Consider the following 12,438-nt stretch of genomic DNA (forward strand, 5'->3'; position numbering starts at 1 on the left):
TGACAAAAATAAGACATTTTTTTATAAAAAGATAAACATTATTTTTAAAACATGATTTTTGATATTTAGAAGAATAAACTGACGAAATTTTTTTTTTTTTTTTTAGATATTTTTTCATACATAAAACTGAGTTTGACAGTTACTGATTTATCACTTGCCCATAATAATTTTATTTCTCACAAAAATATTATAATTTCAAAAATATGAATTTTCATATTCATAATCATAATTTCATAAAAACGGCAAATAATAATTTAAAATGTTATAAAGTCATAATTCATCAAAATCGAAACAACAGGACGTATTTGGCAAAGCCTTTTACGTGCTGTCAAGAATGAGTTTCTTAACCGCTGAAAACGCGATTCCGCAAGTCTCAGGCTTCTAGGACGAAGAGAAAGCGGATTTTAGAACCAAGCGTATTTGTACAAGCAGCATACATCTGGTCATAATAATTTTACATGTGTATGATGAGATATAATATAACAAAACATTTCCTCACCAAAAAATTATATTTCTCACAAAAATATTATAGATATTTCAAAAATATTAATTTTCATATTCATAATCATAATTTCATAAAAACGGCAAATAATGATTTAAAATGTGTTATAAAGTCATGATGCATTAAAATCTAAACAACAGCACGTATTTGGCAAAGCCTTTTACGTGCTGTCAAGAATGAGTTTGTTATCCGCTGAAAACGCGATTCCGCAAGTCTCAGGCTTCTAGGACGAAGAGAAAGCGGTTTTTCAAACCAAGCGTATTTGTACAAGCAGCATGCACATGTCCATGATAATATTACATGTTTATGATGAGATATAATATAACACAACATTTCCTCACCAAAATATGATATTTCTCACAAAAATATTATAGTTATTATAAAAATATGAATTTCCATATTCATAATCATAATTTCATAAAAAGTGTAGAAAACTGCAAAAAGTAATTTAAAATGTGTTATTACGTCATAATTCATTAAAATAGAAACAACAGCACATATTTGGCAAAGCCTTCTACGTGCTGTCAAGAATGAGTTTGTTAACCGCTGAAAACGCGATTCCGCAAGTCTCAGGCTTCTAGAACGAACTGAAAGCGGTTTTACGAACCAAGCGTATTTGTACAAGCAGCATGCATCTGGTCATGATAATTTTACATGTTTATGATGAGATATGATATAACAATACATTTCCTGAACAAAATATAATATTTATCCCAAAAATATAATAGTTATTTCAAAAATATGAATTTTCATATTCATAATCATAATTTCATAAAAACTGCAAAAAGTAATTTAAAATGTGTTATAAAGTCATAATTCATCAAAATCGAAACAACAGCACATATTTGGCAAAACTGTCTAAGTGCTGTCAAGAATGAGTTTGTTAACCGCTGAAAACGCGATTCCGCAAGTCTCAGGCTTCTAGGACGAAGAGAAAGCGGTTTTTCGAACCAAGCGTATTTGTACAAGCACCATGCATCTGGTCATGATAATTTTACATGTTTATGATGAGATATAATATAACAAAACATTTCCTGACCACAAAAAATGATATTTATCACAAAAATATTATAGTTATTTCCAAAATATGAATTTTCATATTCATAATCATAATTTCATAAAAAGTGTAGAAAACTGCAAAAAGTAATTTAAAATGTGTTATAAAGTCATAATTCATCAAAATCGAAACAACAGCACATATTTGGCAAAGCTGTCTAAGTGCTGTCAAGAATGAGTTGCTTAACTGCTAAAAAAAGCGATTCCGCAAGTCTCAGGCTTCTAGGACGAAGAGAAAGCGGTTTATCGAACCGAGTGTATTTGTACAAGCAGCATGCACATGTCCATGATAATATTACATGTTTATGATAAGATATAATATAACACAACATTTCCTCACCAAAATATGATATTTCTCACAAAAATATTATAGTTATTTCAAAAATATGAATTTTCATATTCATAATCATAATTTCACAAAAAGTGTAGAAAACTGCAAAAAGAAATTTAAAATGTGTTATAAAGTCATAATTCATCAAAATCGAAACAACAGCACATATTTGGCAAAACTGTCTAAGTGCTGTCAAGAATGAGTTTCTTATCCGCTGAAAACGCGATTCCGCAAGTCTCAGGCTTCTAGGACGAAGAGAAAGCGGTTTTTCGAACCAAGCGTATTTGTACAAGCAGCATGCATCTGGTCATGATAATTTTACATGTTTATGATGAGATATAATAGAACAAAACATTTCCTGACCACAAAAAATTATATTTCTCACAAAAATATAATAGTTATTTCCAAAATATGAATTTTCATATTCATAATCATAATTTCACAAAAAGTGTAGAAAACTGCAAAAAGTAATTTAAAATGTGTTATAAAGTCATAATTCATCAAAATCGAAACAACAGCACATATTTGGCAAAGCTGTCTAAGTGCTGTCAAGAATGAGTTTCTTATCCGCTGAAAACGCGATTCCGCAAGTCTCAGACTTCTAGGACGAAGAGAAAGCGGTTTATCGAACCAATCGTATTTGTACAAGCAGCATGCATCTGGTCATGATAATTTTACATGTTTATGATGAAATATAATAGAACAAAACATTTCCTGACCACAAAAAATATGTATTTCTCACAAAATAATAATAGTTATTTCCAAAATATGAATTTTCATATTCATAATAATAATTTCATAAAAAGTGTAGAAAACTGCAAAAAGTAATTTAAAATGTGTTATAAAGTCATAATTCATCAAAATCGAAACAACAGCACATATTTGGCAAATCCTTTTACGTGCTGTCAAGAATGAGTTTCTTATCCGCTGAAAACGCGATTCCGCAAGTCTCAGGCTTCTAGGACGAAGAGAAAGCGGTTTTTCGAACCAAGCGTATTTGTACAAGCAGCATGCACATGTCCATGATAATATTACATGTTTATGATGAGATATAATAGAACAAAACATTTCCTCACCAAAATATGATATTTCTCACAAAAATATTATAATTATTTCAAAAATATGAATTTCATATTCATAATCATAATTTCATAAAAACTGTAGAAAACTGCAAAAAGTAATTCAAAATGTGTTATAAAGTCATAATTCATCAAAATAAAAACAACAGCACATATTTGGCAAAACCTTCTACGTGCTGTCAAGAATGAGTTTCTTAACCGCTAAAAACGCGATTCCGCAAGTCTCAGGCTTCTAGGACGAAGAGAAAGCGGTTTTTCGAACCAAGTGTATTTGTACAAGCAGCATGCAGCATGCTTGGTCATCATAATTTTACATGTTTATGATGAGATATAATATAACAAAACATTTCCTCACCAAAATATGATATTGCTCACAAAATATTATAGATATTTTAAAAATATGAATTTTCATAATCATAATTCATAAAAATTTTAGAAAACTTCAAAAAGTTAATGAAAATGGGTTATAAACTCATAATTCATCAAAATCGATACAACAGCACATATTTGGCAAAGCCTTCTACGTGCTGTCAAGAATGAGCTTCTTAACCGCTGGAAATAATTAAATTCATTTAAATCAAAACAACAGTAATAATTCATTTTTTTTTATGAATATATAGCAGTTCCTATTCATAATCATAATAAAAAAAATACATTAACCTTTACCGTAATAATATGAGTCATTGTGTAACTGTAAATCATATGATCATGGAAAATCTTTAAAAAAAAATTGCTATAAGTGAATAAAAAACAGAAAAAGTGACCACAAAGATATGACTTTTTCATAAACAATTTGATCAGTATTAATGTGAATTTTTATTTGCATAAGGGAGCTTTTAATGAAAAAACGTTAATGTAAGCGAAAAACCAACATGATAATGATAAGCACAAAATTATTTTTTTAAATAAAGATATAATTAATTGGTAAAATATAAATTTTCCTATTCATCAGCATAATAATTATTGAAAAACTGTTAAAAGTGCAAAATTCAATGAAAACGTGAAATGTCAAATCAAGTATTTACAAGTTATAAGCATCATTTCACAAAAAATGGTTAAAAGTGCAATAAGTGAACTAAAAACTTTTCATTATAAACTATTTTTTGACATAAATGACTTTTCTCATATAAATTATATACATTTTCATATTCAAATAAATAATTTAATGGAAAAATGCAAAAAAAAAAAAAAAAAAGTACAAAGATTCAATGAAAAACGTCATAAAACAATTAAAGTTTCTACAAGTTATTGTGATATTATATCATATTCATAAGCATCATTTAACTGTTGAAAGTGCAAAGATTCAACGCAAAATGTGATGGCAATGGTTTGAACAAAATCTGACTTTCTTTTATAAAATAAAATGTTTTTATTAAAATATTACATTTCATATTCATAAACATAATTTCATTTATAAGAAATCGTTAACTTTTTTATAAAAATATGAGTAATTGTGAATATATGAATTTTCATAAGCATCATTTAACTAAAAACTGTTAAAAGTGCAAAAAATCTATGCAAAATGTAATAAAAATGCTTGAAAAAAAAATTATTGTTTTAATACAACATTGTTTTTATTTAAATAATGTTCATAAATAAAATTTCATAAGAAAAAGTTAACCGTTATCATAAAAAATATGTTAATGTGAAAATATGAATTCATAGATGCCTTAAAATAATTTCATTAAAACTATAAAAAAAAGTGCTCAAAACGGTGACATGAAAAATTGTTTTTCATAAAAATTGCTATTGTAAAAATATGAATATTCATATTCATAAGATTAATTAAATGGAAAAGGTTAAAAAGTGCAATCCGTGAACGAAAAACATTTACATGAGAAACGAGGGTTTGATATGTCATTTTGCATAACAAAATATGATAGTCATTATGAACATATACATTTTCATATTTAGACGCATATGTTCATGGAAAACCTTTAAAAAAGTGATATTAAGAAACAAAAAGGTGACAATACAAATCATGTTTGACAAAAATATGACATTTTCATTGAAAATGTGATATTGTGAAATTATGAATTTTCATAATCATCATTTAACTAAAAAACATTAAAAAGTGCAAATGTTCATCGCAAAAACATTATGACAATGGTTTGAAACAAATCTGACTTTCTATTATTTAAAAAATTTGTTTTTATTAAAATATTAAATTCTATATTCATAATCACAATTTTTTATAAAAAAAACGTTTACTTTTTCATCAAAATATGAGTGTTTGTGAAAATATACATTTTTTTATTCATAAGCATAATTTCATTAAAAACCATTAAAAAGTGCAATACGTAAACGAAAAACTTTCACATCACAAACCATGGTTTAAAAAAATTATGACGTTTTACATAAAATTTATTTGTAAAATATACAGAAGCATATTATCATGGAAGGCTGTTGAAAAAAGTGCAATAAGTAAACAAAAAAGGTTTCATTATAACCATGTTTGGCAAAAATAAGAATTTTTTCATATGAATGTGAAATAAATTGGTAAAATGGTAATTTGTTTATCCAAAGAAAAATTTTAATGAAAAGCTGTAAAAAAAAAAAAGAAAAAAAAAAAAAAAAAAAGGTGAAATAATTCATTAAAAAACATATGACATGACAAATCGTTTTTTTTAATTTATTGTTAAAAATGTTTGGCAAAAAGATGTTTTTTTTAATATGAATATGATATAATTGGGTAAAATAGGAATTTTCATATACAAGGAAAAATGTAACTAGAAACTGTAAAAAAAAAATTTTTTTGTAAAAAAAGTTATATGACAAATCAAGTTTTTAAAATCTAGAGTGAAAAATATGACTTTTCATATTTATTAGCATCAATTAACTAAAAATGTGAATTTTTATATTCATTAGAATAATTTCATGAAAACTGTGCAAAAATTCAATGAAAAACATGATATGACAAATCGTTTTTTTTAAAGTTATTGTGAAATTTTTACTTTTCATATCCATAAGCATTATTAACTAAAAACCATTGAAAGTGCAAATATTCACTGCAAAATGAGATGACAAATGGTTTTTAAAAAATCTGACTTTCTTTTATAAAAAAGTTTTTAAAAAGTTTTTATTAAAATATAAAATTTTATACTCATAATTTTCACCTTTATTTGCATGAACCTGGTGGTACGGCTGCAGGGATTCCAGCCCAGGAACATGGTGACAAATTTTGCCCAGATTTCTTTCCAAATCTTTAGACAACATAGCACAAGGGTTGCCCTCATGCATGCGTGCAGTGGCTGCTGATGGTCTGATGGTCCGGGATGCTGAGAAAACAGTGCTGTCACATTCTTTGATACTGTACACCTCACATCAGGTAACAGCTATTTTACATAACCTCAACACAAAAGATATGCACAAGGTAGATCTGGTTATGAAATCACGCTCTTGGCAACAGAAAACGTAACCATTAAGCCTTCTTCTCAGCCGCATTCAGCTCTAGTAACGCTTGCGTGATCTGCTAGACTTGCTAGACTCTGCTAGACTCGTGGTTTTAAAGACACACAGGATTGCCTTAAACACATTAAACAAGAGACCTCTTGTAGGCCCAATCTTTTAGATATGGCCCTGGAAGAGGGGGATTGCCTATATATAGATCAAGGGTCACCAGCCTTTTCTGAACCTGAGAGCTACTTCTTGGGTACCATTAATGTGAACAGTTTGATAGACACAGTTTTCATTTTGATCTGAAATAACAAATTTGCAAAACTAACATACATTGACCTGTACGACATGATGCGCTTACTTTTCCTGAGCAACCCTTCCAACACCTACAGATCGATTTCACACATATGCCACAAGTAGGAAATTTGAGAAATCTGTTGGTTATAGTTGACAGATTCAGTAAGTGGCCAGAAGCATTTGCATGCGTGACAGAGAACGCTAAAACAGTTGTAAAAATATTAACGAAAGAGATCATCTCTAGGTTTGGTATTCCTAGTGTGATTGAAAGTAATAACGGCACACCTTTTGCTTCTAAAGTAACACAACTTTTGGCTAAAAGCTTGGAAATTGATTGTCAGCTGGAGTGGTAGAGAGAATGAACAGAACCATTAGGGAACGTGTTACTAACGCCTGCATTGAAACAGGCCGAAACTGGACTGTTGTTCTCCCGGCAGTACTCAAAGAAACGAGAATGACTCTGTCATCAACTACTAAACTGTCACCTTTTAAAATTCTAATCGGCCGGCCTTTCCCGACCCCATGGTTCACTGGCATTTCTAGCTAGTTTTAGTTATAAAAATAGATTAGAATACCAAAATAATAAAAACAAAATAAAGGTAGTTGTGATAAGAGTATGATAGGTTTATTGGAGAATAGTATTGCAGAATAAACCGGTGCAGTTTTGCAGAGTGTGCAAAATTTTAACAACAACAAGCGGATTAGCTAGGCTAGAAACCGCAGGGTATTTTTGTCCGGTGTACAAAGGTTACCTAGGGGAGGAACCACATAGCATGTGCATCTTGTATATTGTCTTCTTCTTCTTCTTTCGGCTGCTCCCATTAGGGGTCGCCACAGCGGATCATCCGTCTCCATACCACCCTATCCTCTACATCTGCCTCTTTCACACCAATTACCTGCATGTCTTCCCTAAACCTCCTCCTTGGCCTCCTACCTGGTGGCTCCATCCTCAGCATTCTTCCACCAATATAATTCATGTCCCTCCTCTGCACATGTCCAAACCATCTCAATCTCGCTTTCCTTATCTTGTCACCAAAACATCCTACATGGGTTGTCAATCTAATAAACTAATTTCTAATATTTTCCATCCTCATCACTCCCAACGAAAACCTTAACAACTTCAGTTCTGCTACATCTTTTACTCAATGCAACTGTCTCTAATCCATACAACATCTCACCACAGTCCTATAAACTTTCCCTTTCATTTTTGCAGATACCCTACTATCACAAATCACTCCTGTCACTCTTCTTCACCCACTCCACCCTGCCTGCACTCTTTTCTTTACTTCTCTAACACACTCTCCATTACTTTGCACTGTTGACCCCAGGTACCTGAATTCCTCCACCTTCTCCACCTCTTCTCTCCGCACCACTCCACTACCCTCCCTCTCATTTACGCACATGTATTCTGTCTTACTCCTACTGACTTTCATTCCCCTTCTCTCCAGCGCATATCTTCACCTCTCCAGGCTCTTCTCAACCTGCTCACTACTCTCACCACAAATCAAAATATCATCCGCAAACATCATAGTCTAGGGAGACTCCTGTCTGACCTCGTCCGTCAACCTGTCCATCACCACTGCAAACAGGAAAGGGTTTAGGGCCGATCCTTAATGCAGTCCAACCTACACCCTGAACCAGTATGTCGTTCCTACTGCACACTTCACTGCTGTCACACTGTCCTCATACATGTCCTGCACCACCCTCACATACTTCTCTGACACACCTGAGATCCTCATACAATACCACAACTCCTCTCGTGGCACTCTGTCGTACGCTTTCTCTAAATCCACAAATACACAACGCAATTCCTTCTGTCCTTCTATATACTTCTCCATCAACATCCTCAAAGCAAATAAGGCATACGTGGTGCTCTTTCTCGGCATGAAACCATACTGTTGCTCACAGATGGTCACCTCTTCTCTTAGCCTGGCTTCCACTACTCTTTCCCATAACTTCATGGTGTGACTGATCATCTTAATTCCCCTGTAGTTACTGCAGGTCTGCACATCTCCCTTATTCTTAAAGATCGGTACCAGCACACTCCTTCTCCATTCCTCAGGCATCCTCCCACCTTCCAGAATCTTGTTAAACAATCTGGTTAAAAACTCCACTTCCATCTCTCCTAAACATCTCCATGCTTCTACAGGTATGTCATCTGGTCCATCCTGCTTCACCAACTCCACATCATCCAACCTTCTCTCTCTCAGATTTTCCTCATTCATCACCTGCTCAAAATACTCCCTCCACCTTCTCAACACACTCTCCTCACTAGTCAACACATTTCCATCTTCATCCTTTATTGCTCTTACTTGCAGTACATCCTTCCCAGCTCGGTCCCTCTGCCTGGCTAATCGGTACAAATCCTTTTCTCCTCTCTTAGTGCCCAACCTCTCATACAGCTCCTCATATGCCTTTTCCTTGGCTTTCGCCACATTCCTCTTTACCTGCTGTCGCATCTCCTTGTACTCCTGCCTACTTTTCTCATCACTCTGTCGATCCCACTTCTGTTTTGCCAACCTCATTCTCCTTATGCTCTCCTGCACTTCCTCATTCCACCACAACATCTCTTTGTCTTCCTTTCTATTTCCAGATGTCACACCAAGTACCTTTCTAGCTGCTATCCTCATCACTCCTGCAGTTGTTACCCAATCATCCAACACCGCTTCACCACCAACGAGCCCCTGTCTGACCTCTTCCCTGAACCTCACACAACACTCTTCCTCCTTCAGTTTCCACCATCTTATTCTTCTTTCAGTCCTCACCCTCCTCTTCTTCTTCTTCGCCTCCAAAACCATCCTACAGACCACCATCCGATGCTGTCTAGCTACACTGTCCCCCGCCAACACCTTACAGTCTCCAATCTCCTTCAGGTTGCATCTCCTGCATAGAACATAGTCCACCTGTGTGCACCTTCCTCCACTCTTATAGGTCACCCTTTGATCATCCTTCTTCTTAAAATACGTATTCACCACGGCCATTTCCATCCTTTTAGCAAAATCTACCACCATCTTCCCTTCTACATTCCTCTCCTTAAAACCATACCTACCCATCACCTCCTCATCACCTCTGTTCCCTTCATCTACATATGCCCATTAAAGTCTGCCCCAATCCCCAATCATTCTTTCCTAGGTACACCACTTCATCTAATTCACTCCAGAATCTGTCCTTCTCCTCTATCTCACAGCCGACTTGTGGAGCATAGGCACTGATGACATTTATCATCATCCCTTCAACTTCCAGCTTCATGTTCATCACCCTATCAGAAACTCTCTTCACCTCCACTACACTCTTACTGTACTCTTCCTTCAGAATCACCGCTGCACCATTTCTCTTTCCATCCACACCATGATAGAACAGTTTAAACCCACCTCCAATGTTCCTGGCCTTACTCCCTTTCCACTTAGTCTCCTGAACACACAACATATCTACCTTTCTCCTCTCCATCATATCAGCTATCTCTCTCCCTTTACCAGTCATAGTACCAACATTTAAAGTACCAACCCGAACCTCTACTCTCCTACACTTCTCCTTTTCCTGCTGTCTCTGTAGACGTCTTCCTCCTTTCCTTCTCTTTCTTCGGCCAACAGTAGCCTAATTTCCACCGGTACCCTGTTGGCTAACGATACCTGTGGCGGTTGTTGTTAACCCGGGCCTCGACTGATCCGGTATGAAATTCTTATTTGTGATCCGCATATTCGATTTGACACGTTTTACGCTGGATGCCCTTTCTAACGCAACCCTCCCCATTTATCTGAGCTTGGGACCGGCACTAAGGGTGCACTGGCTTGTGCCTCCCTAATGGCTGGGTTTGCATCTTGTATATGAGGGTTCACAGTGTTTAGGGTAAGGCCAGCATAATAAAATAAAAATAATTAAAAAAAATGTCATTAAAGCCTCTTAACATATAACATTGCTTATATTAGTTTAAATCCAAGCTTAATACATTTAACCATTACTCAGCATTAATATAGTATAATACTCAGCTCCGCAGAGAACTCGGTGTATGAAGAGAGTTCATAAAAATCTCATAAATAATCATGCTTAAAGAGGCAAAATTAGTTAAAGATATACACAAAAGTGCAGCATACATTATATCATCACCATCCTTAAACGTGCATATAATCAAAGTAGAATCTTAAGTAGGAGGGAAAAAAATCTACCTATCTATCTATCTATCTATCTATCTATCTGTCTGTCTGTCTGTCTGTCTGTCCGTCCGTCCGTCCGTCCGTCCGTCCGTCCGTCCGTCCGTCCGTCCGTCCGTCCGTCCGTCCGTCCGTCCGTCCGTCCGTCCGTCCGTCCGTCCGTCCGTCCGTCCGTCCGTCCGTCTATCTATCTATCTATCTATCTATCTATCTATCTATCTATCTATCTATCTATATGTACAAAATCTTTAAAAAAGAGAAGAGCAAGGAAGAATTAGGCACAGAACTTTTGGGCACAGAACAGTTGATGAAAAACAAGTGGTATAAGATGTTCAATAACCAAGACACAAAAAAAAATACAGGAAGCGCTAAGTAAGCTTGTAGTTAAGATATATGCATGATTTGATTTAGAAAAAGTTCAGGACAGGAAACTCGTTCGTGAAGATGCAATCAGAGAAAATAGGAATATTTTGCACGGATAAAAAATTGTAGAAATAGCACAAACTAAGATGAATACTGGAAAAATCAATTAAATTAATACAAAGCTAAGAATGCAGAAAATAAAATTTATTATACTAAGGCAGAATTAAGAGATTAGGCAGTATCTAAAAAGACAAAGGAATTTTTGCAAGGAAGGAAAAAAACAAAACAAGCAAACAAAACAAAAGGTGTGAATATTGCGGTGGAGGATTAGTTGTTTTGTGATAAAATGCATGATCAGGGGATTTTTTACAAGAAGGAAAGTTCACCATCAGATGTTTACGGTACATATAATTTAGAAATGTATGGAAGTGAATGAGGCCTCCTGGAAAGGGGTGGCATTTTACCAAGAAAAGGTATAAACTTACCAGAAAATACATGTAAATATATGCATTTCATTAAAAATACTCATCAGTATTTGATGAGTTAATCTATGCACCTGTCTATGTGAACGATAAATTCCGAATGATGGGAATGTTGGATTTTGGATCCATGGCTTGTACTTTTAGTGAAGCAGTAGAGAGCAGAATGCTCAGAGATAATGTGTTACCGAAGCCCACACCACTGACACAAGAAATAATGTTAGTGGGATGTGGAGGTAAAGCAACAAAGCCGAAATGCATATACGAAGTCGAGCTTAAAGTATATGGCGTAAGATGCTTGGTACCAATTTTGGTCGTGCCAGGGCAAAAGGATTATTTAATCATTGGAACCAATGTGGTGAAGTTTCTAATGAGTCAAATGAAAGCCAATAGTGATCAATGGAGAACTCTGTCTAACAGTGCTTCAGAGCCATCTTCATCATGCAAACGGTTTTTAGATGTAATGGCAAATACTTGCTGTTGAAGGGGTAGAGACCCACCAGATAAGATTGGGACTGTAAAGCTTTTTCAAGCAGTCACATTAGTGGCAAAAAACGAACACCTTGTTTGAGGAAAGTTGCCAAGTAATACTGCCAATGTCACCAGGAAGCACTGTAATTGTAGAGGCCACTTCTTCCCAAACTATGCCTCGGAACATTATCATTGGCCGCGTCGTTACATTTTTATGGGGAGATTGCTGGGTTCCTTTGAAAGTTATTAACCTTTCAGACAAACCGATCACTTTAAAAAAGAACTGTAAGTTGGCAGATGTATTCCCATGTCATGC

This window comes from Silurus aristotelis (genome assembly GCF_946808225.1).
Source record: "Silurus aristotelis genome assembly, chromosome: 2".
Classification (NCBI taxonomy): Eukaryota; Metazoa; Chordata; class Actinopteri; order Siluriformes; family Siluridae; genus Silurus; species Silurus aristotelis.